General features: G+C 33.0%; 1 long non-coding RNA gene across 1 annotated transcript; it reads left to right on the top strand.

Annotated features, from left to right (window-relative positions):
- Nucleotides 1-5627: 5627 nt before the first annotated feature.
- Nucleotides 5628-9750, top strand: LOC125583589. The gene is made up of 3 exons (XR_007320621.1): nt 5628-8880; nt 8998-9071; nt 9147-9750. It is a non-coding gene; the product is annotated as an uncharacterized LOC125583589 (long non-coding RNA).
- Nucleotides 9751-11705: the final 1955 nt, after the last annotated feature.

Raw genomic sequence — 11705 nt, 5'->3', positions numbered from 1 at the left:
CAAGCTTATATTTATAAATATTTTACTATGGCTTCAAATTAACATATCGATAAGCATATTTAATCTGACTCGAGCTCATAATTTAATAACTTTGACTAAATTTTATATGGGGTTTTTTGCCAAAACTAACCCACAACTTGATTTTAACCCCAAACCTATACCCAAACTTGAATCAAATGCAAAACTAACCTAAAAGCCTAGTGAAATTACAGCTCAGCCCCTTGTGACCAAACGAAAAAACAGAAGCCATTTTTACGAATATAACCCTAGTAAATCGTCTGAGTCGTCTGAGATGTTGGAAGTCGTCTGGACGACTGAAGTGTAAGTCGTCTGGTACCGGTTTATTTTAAAAATAATTTATAAATCTTGTAAAAAAATATTTTGATGCGTGAAAAATAAAAATCAAGTAATTATAAACAGTTTTAAGTGATATAAATCAAGATATTATAAAATTGATTTGTTTTGAAGATAGATGAGTGGAAGTAGTGAATCATGAAATACTTTGGTTTAAGAGTTTGGAAAATATATGTTGTAGTATTGTATGTATTGTTAGGGTTAGATTTTGGAAAACTAAAATGTTTTTTTCAAAAATTAGTTTTCACCTATATGTGTTTATTTATGTGTATAGTAAACACTTTTCAAGTTTGATTTGATTTTATGAAGTCTTTAATTAGATTATTAAGTTTAGGGGTTATGTTTAGGGTGTGGACGACTTATATTTCAGTCGTCTGTTGAATAATTTACTCGGACGACGTATATTTCAGTCGTCCACATCATACCGAACCTTTAATTTTACCAATGTACGTTTTAACCTAACCGGATCATTTTACTCGGACGACTTACATTTCAGTCGTCTGGTGAAGAAATTAAAACATACGACTTACATGTAAATCGTCCAAATATTCTCGCCTAAAATTTTTTTAAAAAATTATTTTCCCGCTTAAATAATTTAAACCAGACGACTTACAAGTAAGTCGTCTGGAAAGTCTTCTATTTTAGTTTTCCGCTAAAAATATTTAATTTCCCGCTAAAAATATTAAACTCTTCTGGACGACTTACATGTAAGTCGTCTGTTTTAATTTCTTCACCAAACGACTGAAATGTAAGTCGTCCAGGAAGTCGTCTGAGTCAAAAATATTTAACCTAATTGGATTTTTTGTCTCCCTATATAAAGAAAAATTTACACATTCTCTCTCCTCCTCTCAAATGGCTGCAACAAAAATGTAATGTTAATCATTCTAAAACTCTCCAACCTCTCTCTAATCTCTTTGACTTGAAAACACCAAACTTTATATGAATTTTTCAGTTTTGTCTCATGTATTTCTTACTAATCTATCTCTTTTGCAGGTTTTTAATCAAATGGTACTGATCTTCCACTAATTTAAAGGTAAATCTATTAATTTTAGATATGTATTTTTGTGTGTTCTATAAATGTAGATTTATCTAATCTTCCACTCATTTTCTCTATTTTTAAGTCATTTGAACGTTTTTGGATATGCAGGTTTTTCAGATCTGGATTTGATATGCAGGTTTTTCAGATCTGGAAGACTTCTTGGACGACTTACCTGTTAGTCATCTGGAAGTCGTCTGGACTTCTTGGAAGTCTTCTGACAAAGTCGTCTGGACTTCCAGGAAGTCGTCTGGACTTCCAGGAAGTCGTCTGGACTTCATGGAAGTCTTCTGACGAAGTCTCCCTTTCATAATAGATATGAGCGTTTTGGTAAGTTCTTATGTCTGATTTTTCTTCATTTGGTAACTTCTTGTTGTATAAAGTTCTTACTTTTTTCCCAAACTAAAACTCTCCAAACCCACTCTAATCTCTTTGACTTGAAAACATCAAACTTTATATGAATTTTCCAGTTTTGTCTCATGTCTTTCTTACTAATCTATCTTTTTTGCAGGTTTTTAATTAGATGGTACTCTTTTTTTTTTTTTTTTTTTTGAACACAATTAGATGGTACTCATCGTCCACTAATTTAAAGGTAGATCTATTATTTTTAGATATGTATTTTTGTGTGTTCTGTAAAGGTAGATTTATCTAATCTTTCACTCATTTTTTCTGTTTTTAAGCCATTTGAACGTTTTTGGATATGCAGGTTTTTCAGATCTGAATTTAATATGCAGGTTTTTCAGATCTGGAAGACTTCTGGGACGACTTACCTGTTAGTCGTCTGGAAGTCGTCTAGAAGTCGTCTGGACTTCTTGGAAATCTTCTGACAAAGTCGTCTGGACTTTCTGTAAAGTCGTCTGGACTTCCTGTAAAGTCGTCTGGAAGTCGTCTGAATTTCCTAAAAGTCTTCTGACAAAGTCGTCTGAACTTCCTGGAAGTCGTCTGGACTTCTTAGAAGTCGTCTGGACTTCTTAAAAGTCGTGTGGTCTTGTCTACTCAAGTGGAATCCAAGCTTGTCTTTGTAGAGGAATGATCTATAATAGTTTTGTTTGTGGTCTGTTTTGTGAATTGCATGTCTACTCTTTTAGTTGTGAATTTTTTGTAAAATCAGTAATAATGTTTTCCAAGATGTATTAAATGTGCTAACAATGTGTTTACACATTTACAAATCAATGAAATAATAGACTTCAATAGCCTTTTTCTTATATTTGGATCTCTCATATGCAATAATAAACTCCAATGGCCTTTTTCTCATCTTAATAAACAAGAATGTTGGTAGCTTTATATTGATACAACATTTTAAGAAGCATTTTAACCCTTCTTCCAACTCATAACAATAGTCATCATTATTGTCTATAACAATAATACTTAAGAGATGGAAACAAACAATAGTAACTAGTCAAAGCATATCATATTTTTTTATAAGTTTGCGTTGAAAAACTTAGTCAAATTTAGTAAAACTAAGGGAGAGAACATATTTTGTAAATATGAGTTTTACATATCTTGAAGTTACTTATCACTCTTAAAAATACAAGTTATTCAAAAACTAACGTAGAAGACTTAAAAACTAGCGGAGAAGACATGGACGACTTCAATCTAAGTTGTCCAGACGACTAAACTATACGTCGTCTGGTCAACGCAGAGGTTATTTTTGCAATTGACTTTGAAATCTGTTATTTCGGACGACTGAAAAATAAGTCGTCTACTATTGTTTGGCTAAAAAAAAACTCCAAAAAAGCTAGACGACTTACATTTCAGTCGTCATAGGTTAGTTTTGCATTTGACTGGATTATTTCAGAAGTTTGACTTTTCTGGACGACTTACATTTCAGTCGTCTAGTGAAAATTAAAATAATAATATTTTTTTAAAAGTAGACGACTTACAGTTAAGTCGTCATAGGTTAGTTTTGCAATTGAAAAAAAAACCTTCAAGATTTAATTATATACAGACGACTTATAATTCAGTCGTCCACGAGACGACTGAAATGTAAGTCGTCCAGGATTTACGAGGTTTGACCAGAATCTCGAAAAAAAATCCTGGACGATTTATAAGTAAGTCGTCTCGTGGACGACTGAATTATAAGTCGTCTGTGTATAATTAAATTTTGAAGTTTTTTTTTTCAATTGCAAAACTAACCTATGACGACTTAACTGTAAGTCGTCTACTTTTAAAAAAATATTATTATTTTAATTTTCGCCAGACGACTGAAATGTAAGTCGTCTGGGGAAGTCAAACTTCTGAAATTATCCAGTCAAATGCAAAACTAACCTATGACGACTGAAATGTAAGTCGTCTAGGTTCTTTGGAATTTTTTTTGAAACCAAACAAAAACAGACGACTTAACTTTCAGTCGTCTCAGGTTACAGATTTCAAAGTCAATTGCAAAAATAACCTCTGCGTTGACCAGACGACTTCCAGGTAAGTTGTCTACAGCCAGACGACTTCCCAAGTTAGTCGTCTGACGAACAGATCTGGAAAAAAACTCGATGTCATACCTTAAATTGGTGAGATAAGTTCCTTAGCATACATAAGGCTTCTCCAAGCACACAGAATCACAAACGAAAGTAACCCACCCAGAATCGTTAGCTTTTATGACTCTATGAACCATAAAAAATTTAGAATCAAAATCTTGGGTTTTTTAGTTCATTGTGGAGAGAAAGTGAGAGATATGTTGTGTTTAGTTCACAAGAATGGAAAAAGAAGAAGGGTAAATCGATTTTGGGAGCATTAAGAGCTTCAAATTGGTTGTTCATGGTGGTTGTGGTATTGATGACAATGACAATCTTGTAATTACTTGAAGATAATGAGGGTGAGAGAGTAAAAATGCTATTTTCGAAAAAAAAGAAAAAAAAAATTGATGGTATTTTCGTAAATTATATGAACTTGTGGGGTAAATATGACAAAACCAATTTTCAAAAAAAAGAAGTTAGTTTTGTGTTTGACTTTAAGTTATAGGTCAATTCTGCAAAAAGCCTATTTTATATAAGTATTTTCCATTATTCTATAGTGATTATTACCTCTAGATTTGTTTTTATGAGATGATGTTTCTCTACTACATGCTTGGTTTTTTTATTGATTTCATTGCGTTTGTAATATTATTTTTGTTTGTAAATGATACTGAATGAATTAATAGATGCAATAACTAAAAACATAGATTGTAGATAAAAAATTAAAGAATAAAACAAAGTAAACCAGGAAAGTTTCAAATTAATATTTATATTCAACAAGCTATTTAAGATCATTGTAAATTTTTTTTTGTAAACAAATCAAACTTAATTTTAATGTTTGTGTTTAATTAATGATAAAAGTGTTAATTTTTTATGTATATGCATTTCCTTCTGATAAAACAAAGTTATTTTATACATGTCCATTTTACTTAACGAAATGTGATTATTCACAAGCAAAAATATATCCATGCGGAGCATGGATTCAAACACTAGTAATATATAAGACATCTTCCTTCTTTGTTTATATTATTTTGATTTTTCTTTGTTAAAGTCTTTCCCTTTCTTTTTTTCGGTGTAAAAAGTCTTCCCTTCTTTCTTTGTTTGATAACGAAACGTGCTTATACACGGCATGTGTCTTATATTATTACTAACTAGGCCTGGGACATATCCGAAATCCGTTATCCGAGCCGATCCGAAAAACGGATATCCAGGGGATCCGGATCCAGATCCGGATCTTGATTTTACGGATTCATCCGGATCCGGATAATGAAATTTTAAGCCCGGATATCCGGATCCGGATCCGGATCCGAACTTACTATTTATTTAAAATAATTAAAATTTAATTATATTTATATATGTATACTATATATAATTTCTATATAAATAATGAATTTTTTAAATTTGATTCAATTTCAATAATTTTTCATTTAAAAAATTTAATAGGCTAAATAAATCATTTTAATTAGCTAGTTTTTCATTAAATTTTTTATTTTAAAGGATACGGATCCAGATATCCGCGGGTATTCGGATTTTAGTCCGAATATCCTAACCCCGGATATCCGGAGAGCCCGAATCCGGATAGCAATTTTACGGATCCGGTGAATTCGGATCCGGATGTCTCAAAATACCCCGGATATTTCAAAATACCCCGGATATCCAATCCGTTCCAGGGCTATTACTAACGTCATCCAAAGTACAGTTTTAAATTTTCAAAATGAATTTTCTTTTCCATTATCCAAATTTCGAGGTTGTAAGAAAAATAAAAAATTGAGGTTGTAAAGATATGATCATCTTCACAACCTTGCACGTTGTAGCAACGTGGGAGGCATGTGCAATGTCTACACATGGAATACACATGTACATTATAAAGTAGATAGTTATACATATAATATTACTTATAGATATACTCGACTACTTCGGTTTTGCTTATTTTGTGAAGCCTCATAATCTCATATCATCCAATCTCCCAATTTCGGTTATAATCGTGACCAAGTCCATAACACATGTCTAATCTCAAAAGCATATAAATATTTTTTTTTTGTGAAATTATGAATGCAAACTAATTCATCTATTTTCATTTGTGATAACTTTGTCATTTTTGGAGAATTTTACAATTTTTTTACTATTTATAGCTATTTTTCTATCACTTTATCAAAATAACATTTTTCACATATATGCTATCACTATTCCTTAGAGATATATTTTAAGTAATCTATTTCACTTACTACTAATATTTCAATTGAGAAATATTTTTTTCAAGTAGTCCTTCTTTTAACTAACTTTGGGTATTAATTTTTTTCCTTCTAAATTCCTATTTATTTAGGAAATTAGTTTAGTTAAAGAAAGCCCCTCCGCGGTAGAAAAAAATTGGCCAAACAAAATTGTAGAAAATAGATATGTGCATCTATATTATTAAAATAAGAGCATAGTTTAGACCTAGCTTTTAATTATGTGTTATATTCCATAAAATATCATTAATAATACTAAATACTTCTACAAACAACATTATATTATTTTCTATATTTTAATAAAATATCATGAATAATCCAAACATTTTCCCTTTTCAATTTGTCTTCGTAAATATGAATTATTTGTATTGGAGGGTTTTTCCGCGTATGGAAAATCATTAATTTGCATAAATGTTATTGTATATTTAAAGGACAAAACAACAAAGTTTTCAATAATATTGTTATGAACCCAAGAAATACTTTAATTTTGGTGAAAACTGAATCATAACTTTGGGATGTGGCACATGCTTCAATCACACAAAAAAATAACCCATTATAGGGAGATGGGAGGGACATGATTATCATCAATACCGGGACGCTGGTGTTTTATGGATGGATCATGGAAAAATCAAGATATTTTCTTGAGACCAGATTGGTACAATACGCTAGAAGGTTTTGATGGACTGATGGGATCAAGGAATCCGAGATCAAGCCTCACATACCTACATTCGGAGATAGAAGCCCTCATATAGTCAATAGAATGCATGAGAAATTTATGAAAACTTCAAATCACATTTACAACAGATTGTTTTCAATTAATGAAGATAGTTTAAGCACAAAAATAATGACATACCTTTGCAACCTATTTGGAAGACATCAAAATCATAAGATGAAGTTTTCACCACTCGGAACTTATTCATATACTTAGAAACACAAAAATATAAACTGACTTCTCAAATAATATTATAGAGATTTGTATTGGAAGACTTTTCCGCATATGGAAAATCATCAATTTGCATAAATTTTATGGTATATTTAAAGGATGAAACAACAAAGTTTTATATTGATATGAACCCTAAAAATACTTTAATTTTGATGAAAACTGAATCATAACTTTGGGCTGTGGCAAGAATAACCCATTATATGGAGATAGAAGGGACATGATTACCGTCAATACCGGGACGCTGGTGTTTTACGGATGGATCATGAAAAGATGAAGATATTTTCTTGAGACATGATTGGTACAATACACTAAAAGGCTTTGATGGACTGATAGAATCAAGGAATACGAGATCAAGTCTCTCATCCCTACATTCGGAGATAGAAGCCCTCATATAGTCAATGGAATGCATGAGAAATTTATGAAACTTTACGTCACATTTACAACAAATTGTTTTTAATTAATGAAGATAGTTTAAGAACAAGAAGAATGACCTATCTTTGCAACCTATTTGGAAGACATCAAGATCATAAAAGGAAGTTTTCAACACTCGGAGCTTATTCATATACTTAGACCACAAAAATACAAACGTGGATAGTCTTGCGTGCAGTACCTGGAAACAATCATCTTTCATCGTTCATATAGATGCAGAGTTACCAAAGTGGTTTACAAAATCTTATTAGAGTCTATTTATGTTGATGACAAAAAATGTTTCTAAGCAACAAAATAATCAATCTTATGTCTTATAAAACGTTAAGTCCCATATTTTTTATAGCTTTTATTATTACACTTTTAAATTATTTGATAAATCAAATAATTGACTAAAACATTCAAATAATTTAAAAATAAAGAAAAGTATAACTATATTCGCAAATTTAGATACTACAAAAAAGTTTCATTTAATATGAAATCAATTAAATTAGTCAAATGATTTTATTTATATTTCATTAAAACTAAATTATCTTTATTTTAATTTAAATAAGATTTCATATTAAATAAAATATTATCTACAAATAAAATGTTAGAGTCAATAGATTGACATCAAATAAAATAATTAAACATTATCAAAATATAACACAATTAATCAAATAGATTAGAGATATTTTATTCAAATTCATTACAAAAGGGTTGTAAGGATTAAACTTGACCTTGAACTTTAAACTTAGAATGAATATGAACCAAAACGTATTCCCTTTATTAGAATCTGAAACCAAACTTGTATCTCAAACAATAGAAAACTTTTGATCTCTAGACAAAAGACTCTAACTCTTGACTTATATATCTCTCTATTGCAAAGACCCGCAAGGACTAACAATGACTTAGGTTTCTATTTATACTACTAGACTTTTCATATCTCCATCCATAATTCTTATGATAAAGTTTTTCTTATTGCATTAGGCTTCGTATAAACTTAAATCGACTTCTTTTGTTGTTGCAGGACTTGGAGTTGGGCCAAGACTAACTAATTGAGGCCCATTAGCTCAACAAACTCTACCTTGGGTCTTAATTACTTCAACTTCTTTTCTCTCATTTGTTATCACCGAAGACGTCTCGAGCTCCCCGTCCCCTTCTTCCATGGACGATGACGGTTGCGTTGACATCGATTCCTCGCGACGATGGCCTTAACCGATCAGATCCTTCGTCAAGGGTCTTCGATCTTCCACTTTGCCTCACTTCTTGAGGAGATTCGACTTAGCTCCTCCGTAACTCAGTTTCTTGAACCCAACACCGATGTTTCTTCGGTGCCGTATCTCACTTAGATCCTTGTTCATCATAAAAGAAGATCACGACTTCTTCTTTCGCTTGAGAAAGTGATTCTCTCAAACCGGCGGAAATGAGAGAAACTTCACCGGAAATCTGACATCCCATTTTCCGGTTAGCGTTCTTTCATTCTTCAACTTTGAGCTGTAATCTTCTTGCTTCTCCTGTCTTTATCATGTTAAGATAGTAAAATCTCTTTGGTAACTTCTCAATTTTCCGATCTTCTTTCAGCTTTTTCAGCGAAACCATATGCGCCTCCTCCGTTGTAAAAAACGACCCATTGAGCCTCCTTGTTACCGCTTGAGGTACCCGTCTCCCTTCTACTTTTTGCTTTGATGTTTAAGACGTTTTCTCTAATGTCTTTAGTCACCTTGTTTCAGTTAGTCATTCCGGTTTCCTGTTTTGGTCTATCCCAACTTACTCTACCTTAAGCTGAGACCTTCTAGCTTTAGAACTCCTTGCCTTGCATCTTCCTAGCAGGTCACTTCCTTGTACCTATTGAGCTTCCTTGTTATCGATGAGAAGTAATATGATTGCTCTAACCTTATTACTTCTTCTTATGCAAGGTGAATCGATAACGAAGTTACCTGCCGTGCCGGTTTCTTAGGCTATTTTGAAGACTTCACAACAGAGATCAATTTTTTTCCCTGGTAAAGCCTTAGTTAGAAAGTCTGATGGGTTCTTGCTAGTATGGATTTTAGATAGAGTAACACTGCCATCTTCGACCACATTTCTGATGAAATGATATTTAGTGTTAATGTGCTTAGTTCGTTCGTGATGAACATGATTATTTGCTAGGGCTATAGCTCTTTGTGAACCAGAATTAGTCTTGACACTTTCTTCCTCGAATCATAGGTCTTTGCATAATCTTCTTAGCCATAACGCTTCTTTCGCAGCCGCTTTTAAAGCCATGTACTTAGCTTCGGTTGTCGAAAGAGCTACTATGTCTTGTAATCTTGATTTTCAGCTTATCCTGTTTCCCCAAACTTTAAATATGTATCCAGTAACTGACCTTCTTCTGTTAAAGTCTGTTGCGTAATGATTTCACTCAAATTATCCTAAGGAGTGATTTTACTCTCTTATATAAGAGGTTCAATTGTAGTAATTAGGGATCGAATCCACAAAGAGCTAGGGCACGAAATAGACTTTAGAAATCAAGGTTAAGCTAGGCAAACAGTTTATAAAACAGTAAATAAATGAAAGCAAGGTGAGCAAGGCAGTTGTTCGATTGGTTGACTGAGGTTTGTAAACAATAAGGTTAAAGCGCTAGACCTAGGAATCTATCAATCAAGAGATTCAAAACTACAATCAAGGATGCAAAGGGTTTTATAGGTTTAATTCTAGAACTTGAATTCATTAGCAAGTAATCTAGCTTCGGCATGCAATTACTAATCAGATATCTAAATACTATGTTCCATCCATCGCATGCAAACAAAAAATGAGTATCGATCGATGCAACCGGTTAAGCATTATCGCACATATCAATAATGTTTAATTAGATCTAGACCAACTCTCGTATGTGCCTAGATATCTAATTCACTCAGGGTTCGGGTTTCGTTAATCAATTGCACTTTCGTGCCTCTCGCTTATCCTATGATTCTAGGTTCAAACAATCAGTCACACTGTCGTGCTTTTCCAAATATTCCAGAACTAATATTACAAGCTACCATGGTGTATAAATCAGTAAATAATCCTAATATATTCAGTTTGACATTAAGCTCATGATATCCCTAAATCTAACAGGGTGATTACTCAGACATGCAAGCAATAAAACAAATCATGGTCTGAATAATATAATAGATAAAAAAAGCAACGGTAAAACCAATGGAGTTCCAATCAATCTCTGAAGGAGAATTGATCTTCTCTCCAAACCTATAACAAGAAAAATGTAGTAAAGAAAGTGTAGTCGTCAACAATGCCTTTGAAAACACATAAATAGGGTCCTGAATCGTCCAGGGATATTCTGGTAACTTGTGGACTTAAGTTAGTCATTAAATAGGCTTGGCCCACATTTTGGCATCACCGTCGATCGACACTAAGGGTGCACCGTCGATCGACATTCCTTCATCTCCTCGACAACTCCGTCTCGTGAGGCATATGTACCACTCTTCAGTAAAACGGGCATTACTTCTGATCTAACTGTTGGATTGACCTCAAACCGGTGGCATTGGAAAGCTAACTCAAAGCTATATCTTGTGGCAAAATATCGACTCAATCGCACAATGGGAATGCCTCCATCCATATCTAAACATCTGACGCGTTAGTGCAGTTTTGCACTTCAAAAGTCTCCAAAATGCTCTAAAATCACCAAAGTTCTCCAAAACGTACATGGACCTGAAAAAACTCTAAAACATACTCCAAACCCATATAATATACTCTAAGACACTAATATACCATGGCTAAAAGTGGGTAAATCGATACAAGTAGTCGTTGTCTTCACGTCCATTTGATCAAGCTTGTAGTCGTTGTTAACCACAATTGAGAGCATTATGAAAATTGATACATGTTTCACCATCAGAGACGTTTTAATCAATCCCTTCTAGTGGTGAGAAACCTTGAGCCACCAATCTCACCTTATATCTCGGTTTTCCTACTCCTGGTATCCCAAGTTTTATCTTGAAAATCCACTTGCATCCTACGAGTTTTGCATTCTCAAGTTTCTCAATCAAGATCCATGTACGATTTTGTTGGAGTGAGTCCATCTCTTCATCTGCTCCATTTTTCCATAGTTTTTGTTTCTTACTCGTCATAGCTTCAGTGAAGGTCTTTGGTTCTTCTATTTCTATCTCATCTGCTGCTGCTAATGCATAGGCGACGAAATATGTGTCTTCGAATCTTGATGGTGGGTTTATTTTCCTTCTAACTCGGTCCCTTGCCATCATGTAATCATCGATACTTGTTTCTATGTCTGAAACGGTTTCGTCTTCTTTTCTGGTCAT

This window comes from Brassica napus, chromosome C3 (genome assembly GCF_020379485.1).
Source record: "Brassica napus cultivar Da-Ae chromosome C3, Da-Ae, whole genome shotgun sequence".
Lineage (NCBI taxonomy): Eukaryota > Viridiplantae > Streptophyta > Magnoliopsida > Brassicales > Brassicaceae > Brassica > Brassica napus.
This window is presented reverse-complemented; position numbering and strand designations above follow the sequence as displayed.